At 34.8% G+C, this 15,542-nt stretch overlaps 1 long non-coding RNA gene across 2 annotated transcripts; it reads left to right on the top strand.

The window, feature by feature from the left end:
• Positions 1 to 1,364: 1,364 nt before the first annotated feature.
• LOC135844355 (uncharacterized) lies at positions 1,365 to 3,515 on the top strand. Of its 2 annotated transcripts, none has more exons than XR_010558501.1 (4): positions 1,365 to 1,603; positions 1,714 to 1,997; positions 2,112 to 2,297; positions 2,392 to 3,515. It is a non-coding gene; the product is annotated as an uncharacterized LOC135844355 (long non-coding RNA). The 2 variants fall into 2 exon arrangements; XR_010558502.1 differs by having other exon boundaries at positions 1,365 to 1,654.
• Positions 3,516 to 15,542: the final 12,027 nt, after the last annotated feature.

The following is a 15,542-nucleotide window of genomic DNA, read 5'->3' as shown; positions in this document are numbered from 1 at the left end:
ATGTTGAAACGCAAAATCTGCGATTTCGGCTGACCTGTCAATCAAAATGGCCGCCATTTTGTAAGTAAGGCCAACTTTTTTTGGGCAAGTTTGCTTTAAAATGTTCCTTAGGATGTCCCCTTTAAGAAAAAAGTTGTCCCGGAGGATCGACCGGGGGGGGGTGCAATTACTCCTATTGTCATATGCCAGACTAATAATTATTTCAAATTGCTTTTATATTTGACAAAAAACTCGAGAAATCCAAAATCAGAAATTTGTAATTTTTTCATGATTTTTTTTTTACCTTTTGGCTTTTGAAAATCAAATTCAAAAAAGAGAATGGAACTTTTTCGATTTTGCTCGACTGAAGCGACGGCGAATTCTCCAGAAAATTTACAATTTGCGAGGTAAAAAAAAATAATTTTCAATATCAGAAATTTCAAAGTCAGAATTTTGTGCTTTTCGGTATTTCTGAATGAAATTTCGCACTTTAGCAAAAATCAAGACTGTGAATTTTTGCAAGGTTCTCAAAAATGAATCATTGTGATGACCTGCGTGATAAATTATTACATTCCCACAATTCGATTTGATCTGAATTCTGGCCAGATGTACCTAATGATAAATCTCTAATCAGTAATAAGATAAGAGTTTTGATTGCATTTGGTGGATATGGTTCAGTGATGACCGAATCCTATCATTTTCTCCTGGAGATGTTGATTGTTGAAAGCGCGAGGAGTCGAGAACGGTCCTTCCTAATTTTTCATCTCGTTTTTGTAACATTTTGGAAAGTTGATCGGAACAACGAACACAAATGGAAAATGGCAAAAAGTCATGTTCATTGTCTAGAAAGCAGAAACGAGGGAGCTAAAATTACAAAAAAGAAAGGGTTCGTAGTTCTAGTTCTCGTACTTTGAAGAACGAATAACAAAAATGTGAACTTTGTTTCTAGAATCAAAAAATTAGAGAACATATATTTTTTTAATATTATTAATACTTTGTGTGTTGGTTGTGAAATAATTTAAAATTTGATTAAATGTGCACGGGATACGTTTTTTAAAAAAGTATATCCATAAAACAAATAATACAATTCAGTTGTTTGTTACCTTAGGTACTGATTTATATTCAATGATTATTAAAGTAAAGTAATCTGACTGTTAAAGTATTATTTAACTAAATTTTTAAAATTTCAAACTCGAAAAAATTAATACGAAAACGAATACAAAATAATTAATTAAAATAAAAAATTTAATAAAATGAAAAATTTGTTAGTAGGTTTATTGGTGTTTGTTTACCTATCAAAAGTAGTCGCGCATGCGCGTAGGGTCGTTTTGCAGTTTGCTCATTGCTGCATTGCATTGCTGCAAATAGATGCAGGATCGCGAACAAGGCGCGAAATATTGATGATGATAACAGCAGTGTAAAAGTTTACGAAAGTTCGAGCTTTGTGTTATAAAGTTTGTATGAAAATTATTCCTTAAAAGTTGTTCAAGTGTTTGAACATTCAATGAATCGGTAATGGCCGGCCGACTAGTCGTTGAGTTACATTCGAGCATTCGAACTCGAGCAACATACGTCGACGTTCCAAGACTTGACTAAAATCTTCCTGTAATTTCTGCTACGAAATGTAAATAATTTATGATTCATTTCATTGTACTTGACAAATCAGTATTACGAGGTAACAACGATCTATATTTTAAATCTAAAAACATTCACTAGTATGTTTTGATTCCACAGCAAGAATCTTTATTCTACCAGCGTTGTTCAATACAAGCAGAGCGATATGAATTCATCAGTGTTTCGGTATCTCATCGACGGTGTTTTGGATGTAAAAAAATGCTCATCGAAGAGTAAACGATACCTTTCCTTCGACTTTTACGACGAAAACGAGCTTCGAGTAGCGAAAAAAGTGAAGGTTGTGATGTGCGACGATGGCGTTACCGGTGCTTCGGTTGCTCATCATTTGGCGGAAATCGGACGGGGTTCATCGCAGATTTTTGCGATTAATTAGGAATGGAAACGTAAGTAGTTTATAATTTGATACCTAAATGATGAAGAAATATATTGAAACAGACTTTACCACAAATGATCTACGAAGTTGACTCATTATTACGTAATACATTTTATAATTGTAGAACCAGAAGATAACGTAGCTGAAATCAAACAAGTGCATAATATCTTCTGTGTGAACCAGCTTATTTCGATTTGCAATTGATCCTGGATGATCACGATGTTGAATGGAAACGAACTAATTTTGTTAAGATGATGAATACATTGGAGAGATTACAACCACCGGTTACCGTTTCACGTTCAATTAACAGGTAACTAGAGTAACGACTTCTCTGATTCAACAGAGTTCTGCGATATAAAGAGAGTGTTTTCTAAATTATGTCAATAACATCTGTATTGTTTCAGGTTTGTTTGATTTTTATTCAGAAAAGATTGGTGATTGTATTCAACAATTACGTCTTGTTCAGGACTCATGAGGTTGATTGACGTTTCTGCCAAGCTGAACTTACATTTGCTCATATTACCGATCAAGTATCAGGGATCCGGATAAAGGTGCATTGTATTTTGTATCTCGTGATAAAATGGTGAATAAGCCACTACTCAGACAAGTCTAGGTTGCTCTCAGTCACTTCCCAAGCCGAAGACGGAAAAAGAACGATTTTTGCCAGAGATATTTAGTATTACCTTATTGCTTCATTTGTACGATGTACATATGCATATAAGTGTGGCTTTTATAGGGATCCTGGACCATAGCAGTCATTTTCAGTAATTACCTTTTCTCCTCTCACATCGTTCTCTCCTATATTTTATAAGAATTTGAGATTACGGTTACGATGGGATATTTTGAGAACATGAAATTCGAATAAGAAACGAAAAAGTACTTCGAAAGCTCATCTTCGAGCTTTGATCTCATTCTGAGTACACATCGCTCGTAGTCATCGTGTTGGTTCTGTTTTATGATTTCGTCAAATGTTGCTGTTTGATCTTTTGAAACTACTTTCTGCTGCTAACGATGTGTTGTTCGGTGCAAATATCGTGAAAATAATGATATTTATCTTGGTTTAATACTCTTTCGAAGAGATTTCGTTGTGAATATAACTTGAAATGTTCTATTTTATCTGAGACACCAACAGAAGTAAATGAGAATACTTGGGATGGCATTTTAGAAATTTTTCTCCAAAAACACTATCGATGACAAAAAAAGATGAGCAATAAAATTGAACGAAACGGAAAAGAAACCATTCAAAAGGAGAAACTTGTAGTCTTTTTTTCAAAATTGAATTTAAAAAATATCTACTACTCCTGATTTATTCATAAATATTCCTGAAAAAAATTAAAGTAAAGTACAAAAGTAACTTTTTAACTAATATTTTCTTAAGATGTAATTACTATTAATATCTATCAAATAATTTATTTATTCTTTTTTTTCTTTTTTATGCTTTATTTACTTGATAATGGTGATATTAAACTTTTTTTTTCTATTAAGTAATTTTTTTTTATGTTGCCAGTAATAAATTCAATTTCCTTTTTTTTTTTTTCATTTCAATGTAACTTAATTACAGTTTAAAACATGGAAAAATATTCAGGAAACGTTTCAACGTAAGTAATATTTGCCTTAGTGCACGCCTACATAAGCCTCAACGTTCAACGTTCAACGCTCAACCGGAAGAAGATGCTCGGTTATTGGCTGGAATCGTCAACCTAAACACTCAACGTCCAACCAGAACAAAATATTTTGAATTGGTTGAGAGTTGAGAGTTTGGAGTTGAACGTTGTCGCTTATGTAGGCATGCACTTATGCGATGGTGGCATTTTTTTTTTTTTTTTTCTCATAAAAGTATGAACTCTTTTTTAGAGTTGTTTCTTAGTTTATGATTAATTGCAATTCTAAACTCTGAAAATAACGTTTGTCTTACTGGGCACTTCTACGTGATCATTAGTTTGAAAGTAACTTGAAGATTGAATCTTTATCTAGGACGTATTTGAAGAAAAAAAAATATGATGATTTAATTTTTAAAATGCCTGTTTTTCCAAGTATCGTGTTCCCATTTCAAAATGAAATCGTTATTTGAAAAATTATTCCAACCTGAGTTAATTAGTTAGAATCTTACGGTTATTTTTAGTTACTTGGATAACTTCGATTCGAGCACTCTCTTCATTTCAATTTCAAAGATTTGAGTACTTATCTTATCAGAATATAAGTCTTGAAGTTCAAGTTTTTGTGATCTTTATCAAAACTATGCAAAATCCAACTTCATTCCAGAAAAGGGAAGTTGTTCGGATTCGAAAGTGAAACACATACGCTTCGAGTTCACTCCAGTTTTGCGTTTGCACCCCTCTGTCCCTCCTTCCACCGAAATAATCGACTCCGGAAACATTTTTGTGGCCAAGGTTGCTCGTTGATACTTGGCAAAAATATTTTAATAATTAGGAATTTTGATCCGGCTTCACTCTTCTGGCAAATCAATGGGTCGGTTGTTTGGGATTTTTTAAAGAGGGCGGGGGGGTAGGAGGATCTGTTTTGAAACAGAGGCTCTATACAGTTTGAAAAATCTCACAATTATTATCAAGTATTTTTTTTTTTTTTTTGAGAATTTATTTGCCTGAAAATATACGAGGATTCAAACTATGGAATGAGGACCTTGAAAAACTGACAATGAGCTTGAGTCTTGAGGTGGCATAAAAATGTGAAATCCAAATTTGTAAATGTATGTAGAATTTCAGGCAAAATTGTCAGTGTAGTAATTTTTTGTAAATTTTTCCCATTTTTGGTGATTTAAGCTAACTGCAAATCTTTGACAAAATATTACTGTTTTTTTTTCTTCGCTGAATTAAGTGTTGGTAAAGTAATTTTATCAAATTTATAATTTTTTTGTAGTTTAGTAATATTTGGCAAATTATTATTTTCTGTAAATTAGGTACTGGTAGTTTTTAATTTTGAGACTTTCGTCTACTTCAAATTTTCGGATAATCTCTGGTAATCTTGAGTAATATTCTGGTAATTTTGGCTAAATTCTCGGTAATTTTTAGTAAATTCTTGGTAATTTTGGGTAATATTTTTGGTAAGTTTGAGTAAATTCATTAGGTAAATTCCTCGTAATTTTGAGTAAATTCCCGGTAATTTTGGGTAATGGTTATTTTGGTTAAATTAGTTTTGGTAAATTGTTGGTAGTTTTGGGACAATTACTTATTTGAATGTTCGGTAAATTCCTGGTAATCTTGGGTAAAATTCTACTTTCTGACGATAATTTTAAATAATGTTGATTTTGAGTAGATTACTGGTAATTTTGAGTAACTTACCTGGTAATTTCGGGTAAATTCCTGGTTATTTTGGGACAGTTATTTCATGTTTGGTAAATTTATGATACCTAACCATGGGTAAATTTTTGCAGGACAACTTTTTTTTTGAAGGGGACATCCTAAGGAACATTTTAAAGGAAACTTGCCCAAAAAAAAGTTGGCCTTACTTACAAAATGGCGGCCATTTTGATTTACAGGTCAGCCGAAATCGCAGATTTTGCGTTTCAACATAGGACTTGCACGAAATTTTTCAAACCTTACAAAGGTAGATCGAAAGATCATGCAAAAATTTATCACCTGTCAAAATTTCAAGTGCTAAAGTGCTTTTTTCGATTTTTGGTGAATTTTTGAAAATCGAATTTAGGCCAAAAATGAGGTGAAAAAATCAAAATTTTACCAAATTGACCAAGAAAGCTGAAATTAGGAATATAACCTATTTTCGACATGCCAAATCGATTGGAAACGGTTTCAACCCGTTTTGAGCAGTTCTGGAGCCTCCAGCAGATTTTTGAAACTCGAAATTCCCACAAAATTCCATCAAATTGGAGTTGTTAAGCTAAAATCAATTCTAAAAACTAATTTCAATACGCTACGAAGTACTGCAGTTGAATTTCAAGTCATTATAGAGCCAACAGCGACTTTTTGAAAATTACTGGAGCCTCCAGAAGATTTTTGAAACTCGAAATACCCACAAAATTCCATCAAATAGGAGTTGTAAAGCTGAAATTTATTCTAAAAACTAATTTCAATACGCTACGAAGTACTGCAGCTGAATTTCAAGTCATTATAGAGCCTCCAGCGACTTTTTGAAAATTCCTAAAGCATCCAGAAGATTTTTGAAACTTGAAATTTCACAAATTTCATCAAAATGGAGATGGAAAGCTAAAATTTACCCTACACCCCAATTTTAACACCCTCTGAAGACGAATTCAAATGGGTTCAAGTCATTTTAGAGCCTCCAGCGACTTTTTTGAAAATTACTGGAGCCTCCAGTAGATTTTTGAAAGTTGAAATTTCCCCAAAATTTCATCAAACTGAGATGGAGAGTCGAAATTCATTCTGTAAACTAATTTCAATACGCTACGAAGTGGACTGCTGGTGGATTTCCAGTCGTTTTGGAGCCTCCAGCGACTTTTTGAAAATTCCTGTAGCCTCCAGCTGATTTTTGAAACTTTAAATTTTCACAAAATTTCATCAAATGGAGATGTAAATATGAAATTTACTCTACATTCCAATTTTAACAACATCTGAAAACGACTTCAGGTGGGTTCAAGTCATTTTAGAGCCTACAGCGTCATTTTTGAAAATAACTGGAGCCGCCAGTAGATTTTTGATACTTGAAATTCCCGCAACATTAATTTATCAAATGGAGTTGGCAAGCAGAAATTTACTTCGCAGTCTACGCGATGGTTTCAAATGGTTTTGAAGCTTTCAGCTACTTTTAGAAAATTTCAATTTTCCAAAACAACGCCATACAACCTTTCAAAAAATCGCTGGAGGCTCCAAAACGACTTGAAATCCACTTCGTAGCGTATTGGAATTAGTTTGCAGAATGAATTTTGACCCTCCATCTCAGGTTGATGAAATTTTGGGGAAATTTCAAGTTTCAAAAATCTGCTGGATGCTTCAGGAATTTTCAAAAAGTCGCTGGAGGCTCCAAAACGACTTGAAATTCACCTATAGTACTTCGTAGCGTATTGAAATTAGTTTTTAAAATAAATTTCAGCTTTACAACTTTGATGGAATTTTGTGAGAATTTCGAGTTTCAAAAATCTGCTGGAGGCTCCAGAACTGCTCAAAACGGGTTGAAACCGTTTCCAATCGATTTGGCATGTCGAAAATAGGGTACATCCCAAATTTCAGCTTTCTTGGTCACTTTGGTAAAATTTTGATTTTTCCCCCTCATTTTTGGCCTAAATTGGATTTTTAAAAATTCATCAAAAATCGAAAAACGCACTTTAGCACTTGAAATTTTGACAGGTGATAAATTTTTGCATGATCTTTCGATCTACCTTTGTAAGGTTTGAAAAATTTCGTGCAAGTCCTATGTTGAAACGCAAAATCTGCGATTTCGGCTGACCTGTCAATCAAAATGGCCGCCATTTTGTAAGTAGGGCCAACTTTTTTTTGGGCAAGTTTCCTTTAAAATGTTCCTTAGGATGTCCCCTTCAAGAAAAAAGTTGTCCCGGAGGATCGCCGAGGGGGGGGGTGTAATTACTTCTATTGTCATATGCCGGACTATTGGGTGTTCATTAAATTTCTGGTAATCTGAGAAGAAATTCTCGTTATGATGGGTAAATTCTTGGTGGTTTTGAGTTACGTTTGTTTGGGTAAATTACTAGTAATTTTAGGAACTGGTAATTTTGCGTAAAATCTGGTTAAATTTCAGTAAATTACTGGTAGTCTTGGGACAGTTCCTTGAAGTTCGTTAAATTTTTGGTAATCTTAAGTAAAGTGTTGATACAAATTTTGGGTAACATATTAATTTCTGCAGGTAATTTAATGGTGATGTTTGGTAAATAACTGGTACTTTTTGGTAAATTAAAGGTGATTTTGGGTAAATTACTAATAATTTTGAGTAGATTATTGGTAATTATTTTGAGTAAATTTCTTCTGTTTTTGAAAGTTGAAATTCTCATAATAACAGCAGAAAATGTTCACAGAATTTCTATCTACATACAACTCTTGTTTGAAATTTTTTTCAATAAAATTCACAGGTACTTGTACTAACACAAACAGCAATTTCTTCTGAAAAGGGGGGATGGTCCTCCGGTAAAAATGGGCGAAGTCTAAAAAAATGGGTCATCAGTTCATTTTTACACGTCCTGGATTTACGATTCAGTCCTTGAAATTCTTTTTAAAACTCCTCATTACGAGGAAGTTCTCTGTAGGATCCTACTAAACTTTATTTTTTTTGTTCGTTTCCTTTCTTTTTTTAATTTAATTTTTTTTTTTACTTAATCGCGTTCAAAAAGATGGAAAAAAAGAAGTTGAAAAAAAAAACGTTTTTAGTTGACTCTGACGAGGAAAAGGACAACGAGCAACGAGTAACGATGGCAGCGCGACGACTAAATGTCAGATAAATACTGCGAAAAACACGTGGGTGTTCGGTGAATTATGAAAAGAAATACGTACGTACGAAACGCGCTGCCTCTGCCTTTTTTCACCGAGTCGAGTCGAGATGAAAAGTGAGAGCGAGTAAGTAAAGAAGACAGAGCGAAAAAGAAAAGAAAGGAGGATGTGTTTGCGAAAGAAAAAGTATATATTCGTAGAGCTGGTGGTGTTCGTGTGTAAGAAGAGGATTTTCTTTCTTCGTTTTCGCCAAGCCAAAACTCTGCAGAGATGCGGGGTGGAGGGGGCGGGGGAGACGAGTAAAGGGGGTTTCAATGTCGTACGGTGAATGGTGAAATCTGCGTGGATTTACTGTGGTAGTGGTTGCTTCTTGTGTCGGGCTTTTGTAGCGTATTTAATTGATAGTGCAGTGGAAAAATTTCTCTGTTGTCGTGGGCTTGGGCTCGGGCTCGATAATAGTTACGTATATCTACAGTACGTATTGATTTTCCAGTTGATTTGTCGGTTCGCCGCGCTTACGTCAACGTGTGCATGAATAATTGCACTTGGAAGTCTCCTCCTGTCCATATAGGCCCTATGTATTCGTATACGGCGACGCCACCGATGACGCGACTCAAGCAGGATATACCGGATTGGGTAGGGAATTTTTCAAGTGTTGATGTATTTCGTGAATTGAAAAGTATAGATAAAGGGGTCTCGAAATTATCGAAGGTTAGTCTGATTTAAGTCGAATGCCGAAAATTTGATTTTTATCTATATTTCTCACTTCTCACGCGGGAGGGGGGGGGGACTTTTGAACTGGCACTTCTCAATTTGAACGAAATCGAGTTCGTTTTCTTGTCTGATTAATTTACGATAATTTTGAGCAGCTCTCGAGTATCCAGCAGACTGGCAACATTTATTAAACAGCTTCCTTCGTTTAAACCAACTCCACACCCCTCCTCCTTCCTTCCGCACTGCTCTAAAAATATCCTACCCATTCTTGAAAATAATAATTACCGCGTATTATTCGTCGTTAGCGTGCGAATAAAAATATATTAGCGTGTAACGACAACGAGTATAGCTACCACAACGCGATAATAGCATAAGTTGCAACAAGCCATTAAAAATTAATACCGAACACCACCCTATAGCTTTTATACCCCTTGAAAAGTCATACTTTAACGTTTAACCGTCTTTTAAACATTGACTAATTGGTAGCGCGCGTTCATCTTTTTTTATTTTTTTTATTCGCTATTCGCCTCGAGCGTTTCGTGATTTCGCAGCGGTGTTGGAATTTTTTCACTTTGAAAAATAAATATTTCGTTGTTTCTATTTCGATTGTAATTATACGACCGGATGTTGTTGAATAATTAATTAAAATGTCACCTCGTGGTCGCCATGATATATTTTCGAGAGTTGATTGGAATTTAACATGCGGTTCCCTTTTATTGTTTGGGGATAAATTTTCACGCTTTAGAAGTAAAATTGTTCATGTAACGTCTCACAAGGTCCTACTATGCAATTGAAAAAAATTAAGGGTCAAGTAGGGCGTTTATTAAAAATATTTTCAACTACTGATTCTCAAAATGAATCATTATCCGGAAAATCGAATAAAAGAAAATTAAAAGAAAAATTTTCAAACGATTTTCTCGTTGAATGATTCGATTGCGAAAAACGAACGATTTGAAAAACAATTTAGTCGTTTATCAAGAAATATAATATTAAAATATAAGTTTTTATAGCCAATGATGACGAATGAATTATTAATCCTTCTAGACCCGAGAAGAATCAGATGAAATATTGTATTTTGGAAATTTGAGGAAATGCTCAAAATGGACATTTTTTCTATCCCGATTTCCAAAATAAATGTTCCGAAAAGTTTCTTTAGGTGATACCAACATAAAAATTGGAAAATTTTGAATAATATACTTACGTCAAAAATGGTTGAATCCAAAATCCAAAATTTTGAGAAAAAATAAAAAATGATTTTCTGTACAATAAGTAATTGAAAATTTTCAATTTTCATCCGTCTGATTTTTTTTCGGGTCTCGAAGGGTTTAATACAGAACAACCTTTTCAATCGAACAATAAAAGCAAAAAACATGGACTAACCTGGAGATAGCCTTCATAGTTGGATAATTTTGCAAGAAATCGCACAACTCGCGGATGTCAAAAGAATTGCATACTGGGTTCGCCGTGTATCAAAGTAATACGATCTTACCGGCCATCGTATTTACGGCGAACCGAGTATGCAATTCTATTAACATCATCATTCGGTCTTAAAAGTAATGTTTCCATGTACCAGTGTACCTTTACCTTACCTATCTACATACATATTATGAGTAGTAAACTAGAATCAAAGTAAAGTAGGATCTTCAGATTTTTATTCAATTTTTTTCACCAGTTCTCTTCGATAGTCTTTCGGAATTTCTGATGGGAGTTGGAGAAGAGTAAAGAGGAGTATCGTAGCTTTCACGTACAACATAAATTTGCAAATTGTTGTGAAACTGCCCAATCTTGAAGACAACGAGTACATCTCACGAAAACCTGCTCTGTGGAGGGATGAAGGAAGGTTCGAATCGTTCAGCAGAGCTTTCAGTAGTTCAGTGGTTTTTTTTTTTTTTTAGAGTTTTCTAGTTTTCGAAATCGAAAGATCAAACTGTGTCATGTAACTAGCAGCTCTTTCAATTTCCATAGGTATAGGCACAATTTTTCAATTTTTCGATTTTTTTTTTCAAGGAACCTTTGAAGAGAAAAAATTCTAAATTCGAGCAAAATCATTGAAAAACTGTGAATTTAAAAAAATTATTGAAGAAGAAAGTATCGAAAACGCATTAAAATGATATAAGGTAAAATAATGCGCTAAACTGGAAAAAATTATTTGTAAATTACCAAAAAACTGATTAAATTTGTGTAAAATTTGACAAAATTTGGTGAAAAAACGTTGAACTTGAATTGATACGAATATCTGAATGAAGCATCAACGACTCAACGTGTATCAAAATTGCTTAAAAGCGATGAAATTTCAGTAAAAATTTGACGAAAATTGTGTGAAAAAAATTACAATGCGATTAAAAAGTTTCCGCTCAAAAAAAAATTGAAATAGGTAAGTGAAACTTCTCGAAAAGTGATGAAATTTCTGTAAAATTTTTTCAATAATTTCATGGTGAAAACGAATCTTCAAAATGATCAAAAAACATCTTAAAAGTAGGTATTGAAATAAATGAAAATTACCAATTAGCTACCAAATTGAATTATAAAGAGTGTTCGAATTTGAAATCTTGAAAAAAAAACGAATAAAATTCATAAAAAAGTATCAAAAATTGGAGATTTGTTGGAAAATTTAGCAAAAATTACATTCAATGAAAAAGTGTTGAAAACGTAATAAAATGATGATGTAAAAAGGCAAAAAAATAACAACATCAATAAAATAGTGAAAATTTTCAATGAATGATGAAATTCTAACAGGCAAAAGCTTCTCAAAAAAAAGTTAAAATTATGCTAAAATGATTTTAAAACACTTCAAAAAAATAGAGGCGAAGTCTCTTCTGCAAAAAATATTTTAAATCGTCAATTTGTTTTTTACATCATGTCAAGAATTTAAGTACCTAATAATTGTAAATTTCAAAAATTTCTTTGCCCCTCTGGATTTTTTCAAAATTCTTGAAAGTCACATAAAATGATTACAAGAATCTGTTTACTTACTTTTTCAGCGTTTTTAAAAGTACGATATAATTTTGAAAACTGCATAAAATCGTAAGTTCTTTAAATATGGGCAAAATTTGAAAAATCTTAAATAGAATTTTTTCAAGGTCATTGGCCTATTCGTCCAAAATCAAGGTCGTCCCCTCGTCTGTATTCCAGTCTGGCCTCTCGAAGTCATTGACCCGTTTGTCCTGAACGACCTGCTTGTCTATGTCTAGCTTCTCAAGATTGTCGCCTTGTCTGGTCTATCAAGGTCTAGCTGTCATTGACCCACCTATCTAACTTACAATGGTCGTCTGTCTGTCTGTCTGTCTGTCTGCCTGGATTCCCAAGGTCATTAGACAATCTGCCTGACCTCTTTAGGTCATTGACCCATTCGTCTAGACTCTTCAAGTCACTGACCTATCTGACTAGCCTCTCATGATTGGCTGGCTGGCTGGCTGGCTGGCTGGCTTCTCAAGGTCAATGACCTATCAGTATGGCTTCTCAAGGGTATCCGCATTATCCGCCTGTCTGCCTGTCTGGATTCTGACCTAACTGTCGAGTCTCTCAGGGTCGTCTATATTCCTGCTGGACTTCTCAAGGACGTCTGAGTGAGGTCGCTTATCTGACCTCTTAAGGTCATGGATCCGTCAGTATGTCTCTCTAAGATCGTCGCCTGTTTGTCTGGATTCTGACCTATTTGTGGAGTCCCTCAAGGGCGTATGTCTGTCTGGCGGTCCTCTTAAGGTCATTGACCCATGTTTCTGAACTCTGAAGGCCGCTGACCTATCTGTCTAGCTTTCCAAAATCGCCTGTCTGCCTGGATTTTTGAGGTCATTGATCTGTCTGTCTAGCCTCTCAAGGTCGTCTGTCTGTCTGTCTGACGGGCCTCTTAAGGTCACTGACGAATCTGTGTAGTTTCCCAAAATCGCCTGTCTGCCCGTATTTTCAGGGTGTCTAACAGGTACTGCAGGTACTGCAAGTACTGTAAAAGTACTGCACTGAAATCCTCGGTACTGCAAGTACTGCAAAGTACTGCATTTTGCCTGAAAAGTAGGTACTGTATTTTTTCTCAGAATCATTAATTTAAAATTTTTTAAAATTCTCATGATGAATTAATCGGTGAAAATTAAAAAAAAAACAAAAAAAAACATTCATTTCTTACCTCAAAAGATGGCAACACTTTGTTAAATTAATACTTGTAAAAATTTTATCTACAAATTCCAACCGGTTCAAAAATATTTTTTTTTCTTGGGAGGGGGGGGGAGGGTCAGTGTAAGCTGGATAAAAAAAATAAGGTACTGCAAAAGGTACTGTAAAAGTACTGCATTTCTTCGGAGACATTTTGTTAGGATTTTTGAGGTCATTGATCTGTCTGTCTAGCCTCTCAAGGTCGTCTGTCTGTCTGTCTGTCTGTCTGGCGGGCCTCTTGAAGTCATTGACCCTCGTATCTAAACTCTAAAGGCCACTGACCTATCTGCCTAGCTTTCCAAAATCGCCTGTCTGCCTGGATTTTTGAGGTCATTGATCTGTCTGTCTAGCCTCTCAAGGTCGTCTGTTTGTCTGTCTGTCTGGTGGGCCTCTTAAGGTCACTCATTGACCCAAATGTCTGAACTCTTATGGTCCTGACCTATCTGTCTAGCTTTCCAAAATCGCTTGCCTGCCTGTATTTTGTGAGGTCTTTGATCTGTCTGTCTAGCCTCTCAAAACGTCTGTCTGTCCGGCGGGTCTCTTGAGGTCATTGACCCTCGTATCTAAACTCTTAAGGTCACTGACCTATCTCTCTAGCTTTCCAAAATCGCCTGTCTGTCTGTCTGTCTGTCTGTCTGTCTGTCTGTCTGTCTGGATTTTTGAGGTCATTGATCTGTCTGTCTAGCCTCTCAAAACGTATGTCTGTCTGGCGGGCATGTTAAGGTCATTGACCGGCGTGTCTGAATTCCCAAGGTCACTGACCTATCTCTCCAGCTTTCCAAAATCGCCTGTCTGTCTGGATTTTTGAGGTCATTGATCTGTCTGTCTAACCTCTCAAGGTCGTCTGTCTGTCTGTCTGTCTGTCTGGCGGGCCTCTGAAGGTCATTCGTTGACCCAAATATCTGAACTCTTAAGGTCACTGACCTATCTGTCTAGCTTTACAAAATCACTTGCCTGCATGTATTTTTTGAGGTCATTGATCTGTCTGTCTAGCCTTTCAAGGTCGTCTGTATGTCTGTCTGGTGAGCCTCTTAAGGTCATTGACCCGCGTGTCTGAACTCTTAAGATCACTGACCTATCTGTCTGGCTTTCCAAAATCGCCTCCCTGCCTGGATTCTTGAGGTCACTGTCTAGCCTCTCAAAGTCGACTTTATTCATGCCCGACTATTTCGGGTCATTGACCTGTCGGTCTGGACTTTCAAGGTCATCAACCTAACTTGCATAAATGATAAATTCATAAAAATCGTTTCCAAACCGGTGTCAGAAAACCATTGAATTTTTTTGCTAAATTTTCAATAAAGAAGTCGATCGATTTGTCTTTCAAGTTTTCAAAATCCTGGCAAAATGTCAGAAAGTCAATTGATTTTTTTTTTCAAAATTTTCAAAAGTGAACGAAACATCCTTGTCGAAAGTGTTTTGACTGATAATAAAAAATATAAAAACAAAAAAACAATAAAATTGGTAAAAATAACACGAAATTGTGTTTAAAAAATTGTGTTGAAATGATTATGTAAAAACTTGAATTTTCAGCAGTATAGTGTATTAATTTTCTCGAAGTTACCAATCAGCAATATTTGTCTGAAATTAAACTGGTTTTTGCCCGAAAACTACCAATTACTCGTATTTACCAAAAATATTAGTAATTTGTCAAAAATACCGTTAATTTACCATACTGCATTAGTAATTACCGAAAAATTTGCAGTGATTCGCCAAAATTTACAAGCAATTTACTACGAATTGCCAGTAATTACATACTAATAATTACCAGTATTTCATCAAAAATTGATCATTTTGTTAACGTTGTGTAGCATTGTTAGTTTTTTGAGGAAATTGAGTTGAAATATCCGCTTGTTTTCTGGACACGACTCCTCAGTGCTCTTCTTACTCCTCATCAATTCAAAAGAAATTTTTAAAAAATTGTAAAAATACGATGTAGCATGTCGATTTTTACAAAAACTTCGAGGTCACCGAGTTTGGAATTATTCATTCCCTTTTTCATTCAAGCCCTCAGTTTTTTCTCCCTGTCACGTTTTCCAAAACGGGAGCAGGCTTTCGAGACTATGAGATTAAAGAGAATACTTGCTCGAAGCCAAATCCTTAGAAATACGTAAAACCATTCTGAAATCAGGTCGAAAAATTGATTTCAACAATTGTAAAGTTGTACTTTACGGAATCGTGTTAATGAAGTCTTTTGTATAGGTCACTGTAATAAGATTTAAATACATAAGCTCAAAAACGAAGAAGCTAATTAAATAGCAATTAAAAAAGTATCCATTAACGTATGTTTCAGCAAACGAGACTCTAATTACGAAATGAAAACGCTG

Source organism: Planococcus citri, chromosome 4, assembly GCF_950023065.1.
Source record: "Planococcus citri chromosome 4, ihPlaCitr1.1, whole genome shotgun sequence".
In the NCBI taxonomy this organism is placed as follows: domain Eukaryota; kingdom Metazoa; phylum Arthropoda; class Insecta; order Hemiptera; family Pseudococcidae; genus Planococcus; species Planococcus citri.
The sequence above is the reverse complement of the archived record's forward strand: the minus strand, read 5'-3'. Positions and strand labels throughout refer to the sequence as shown.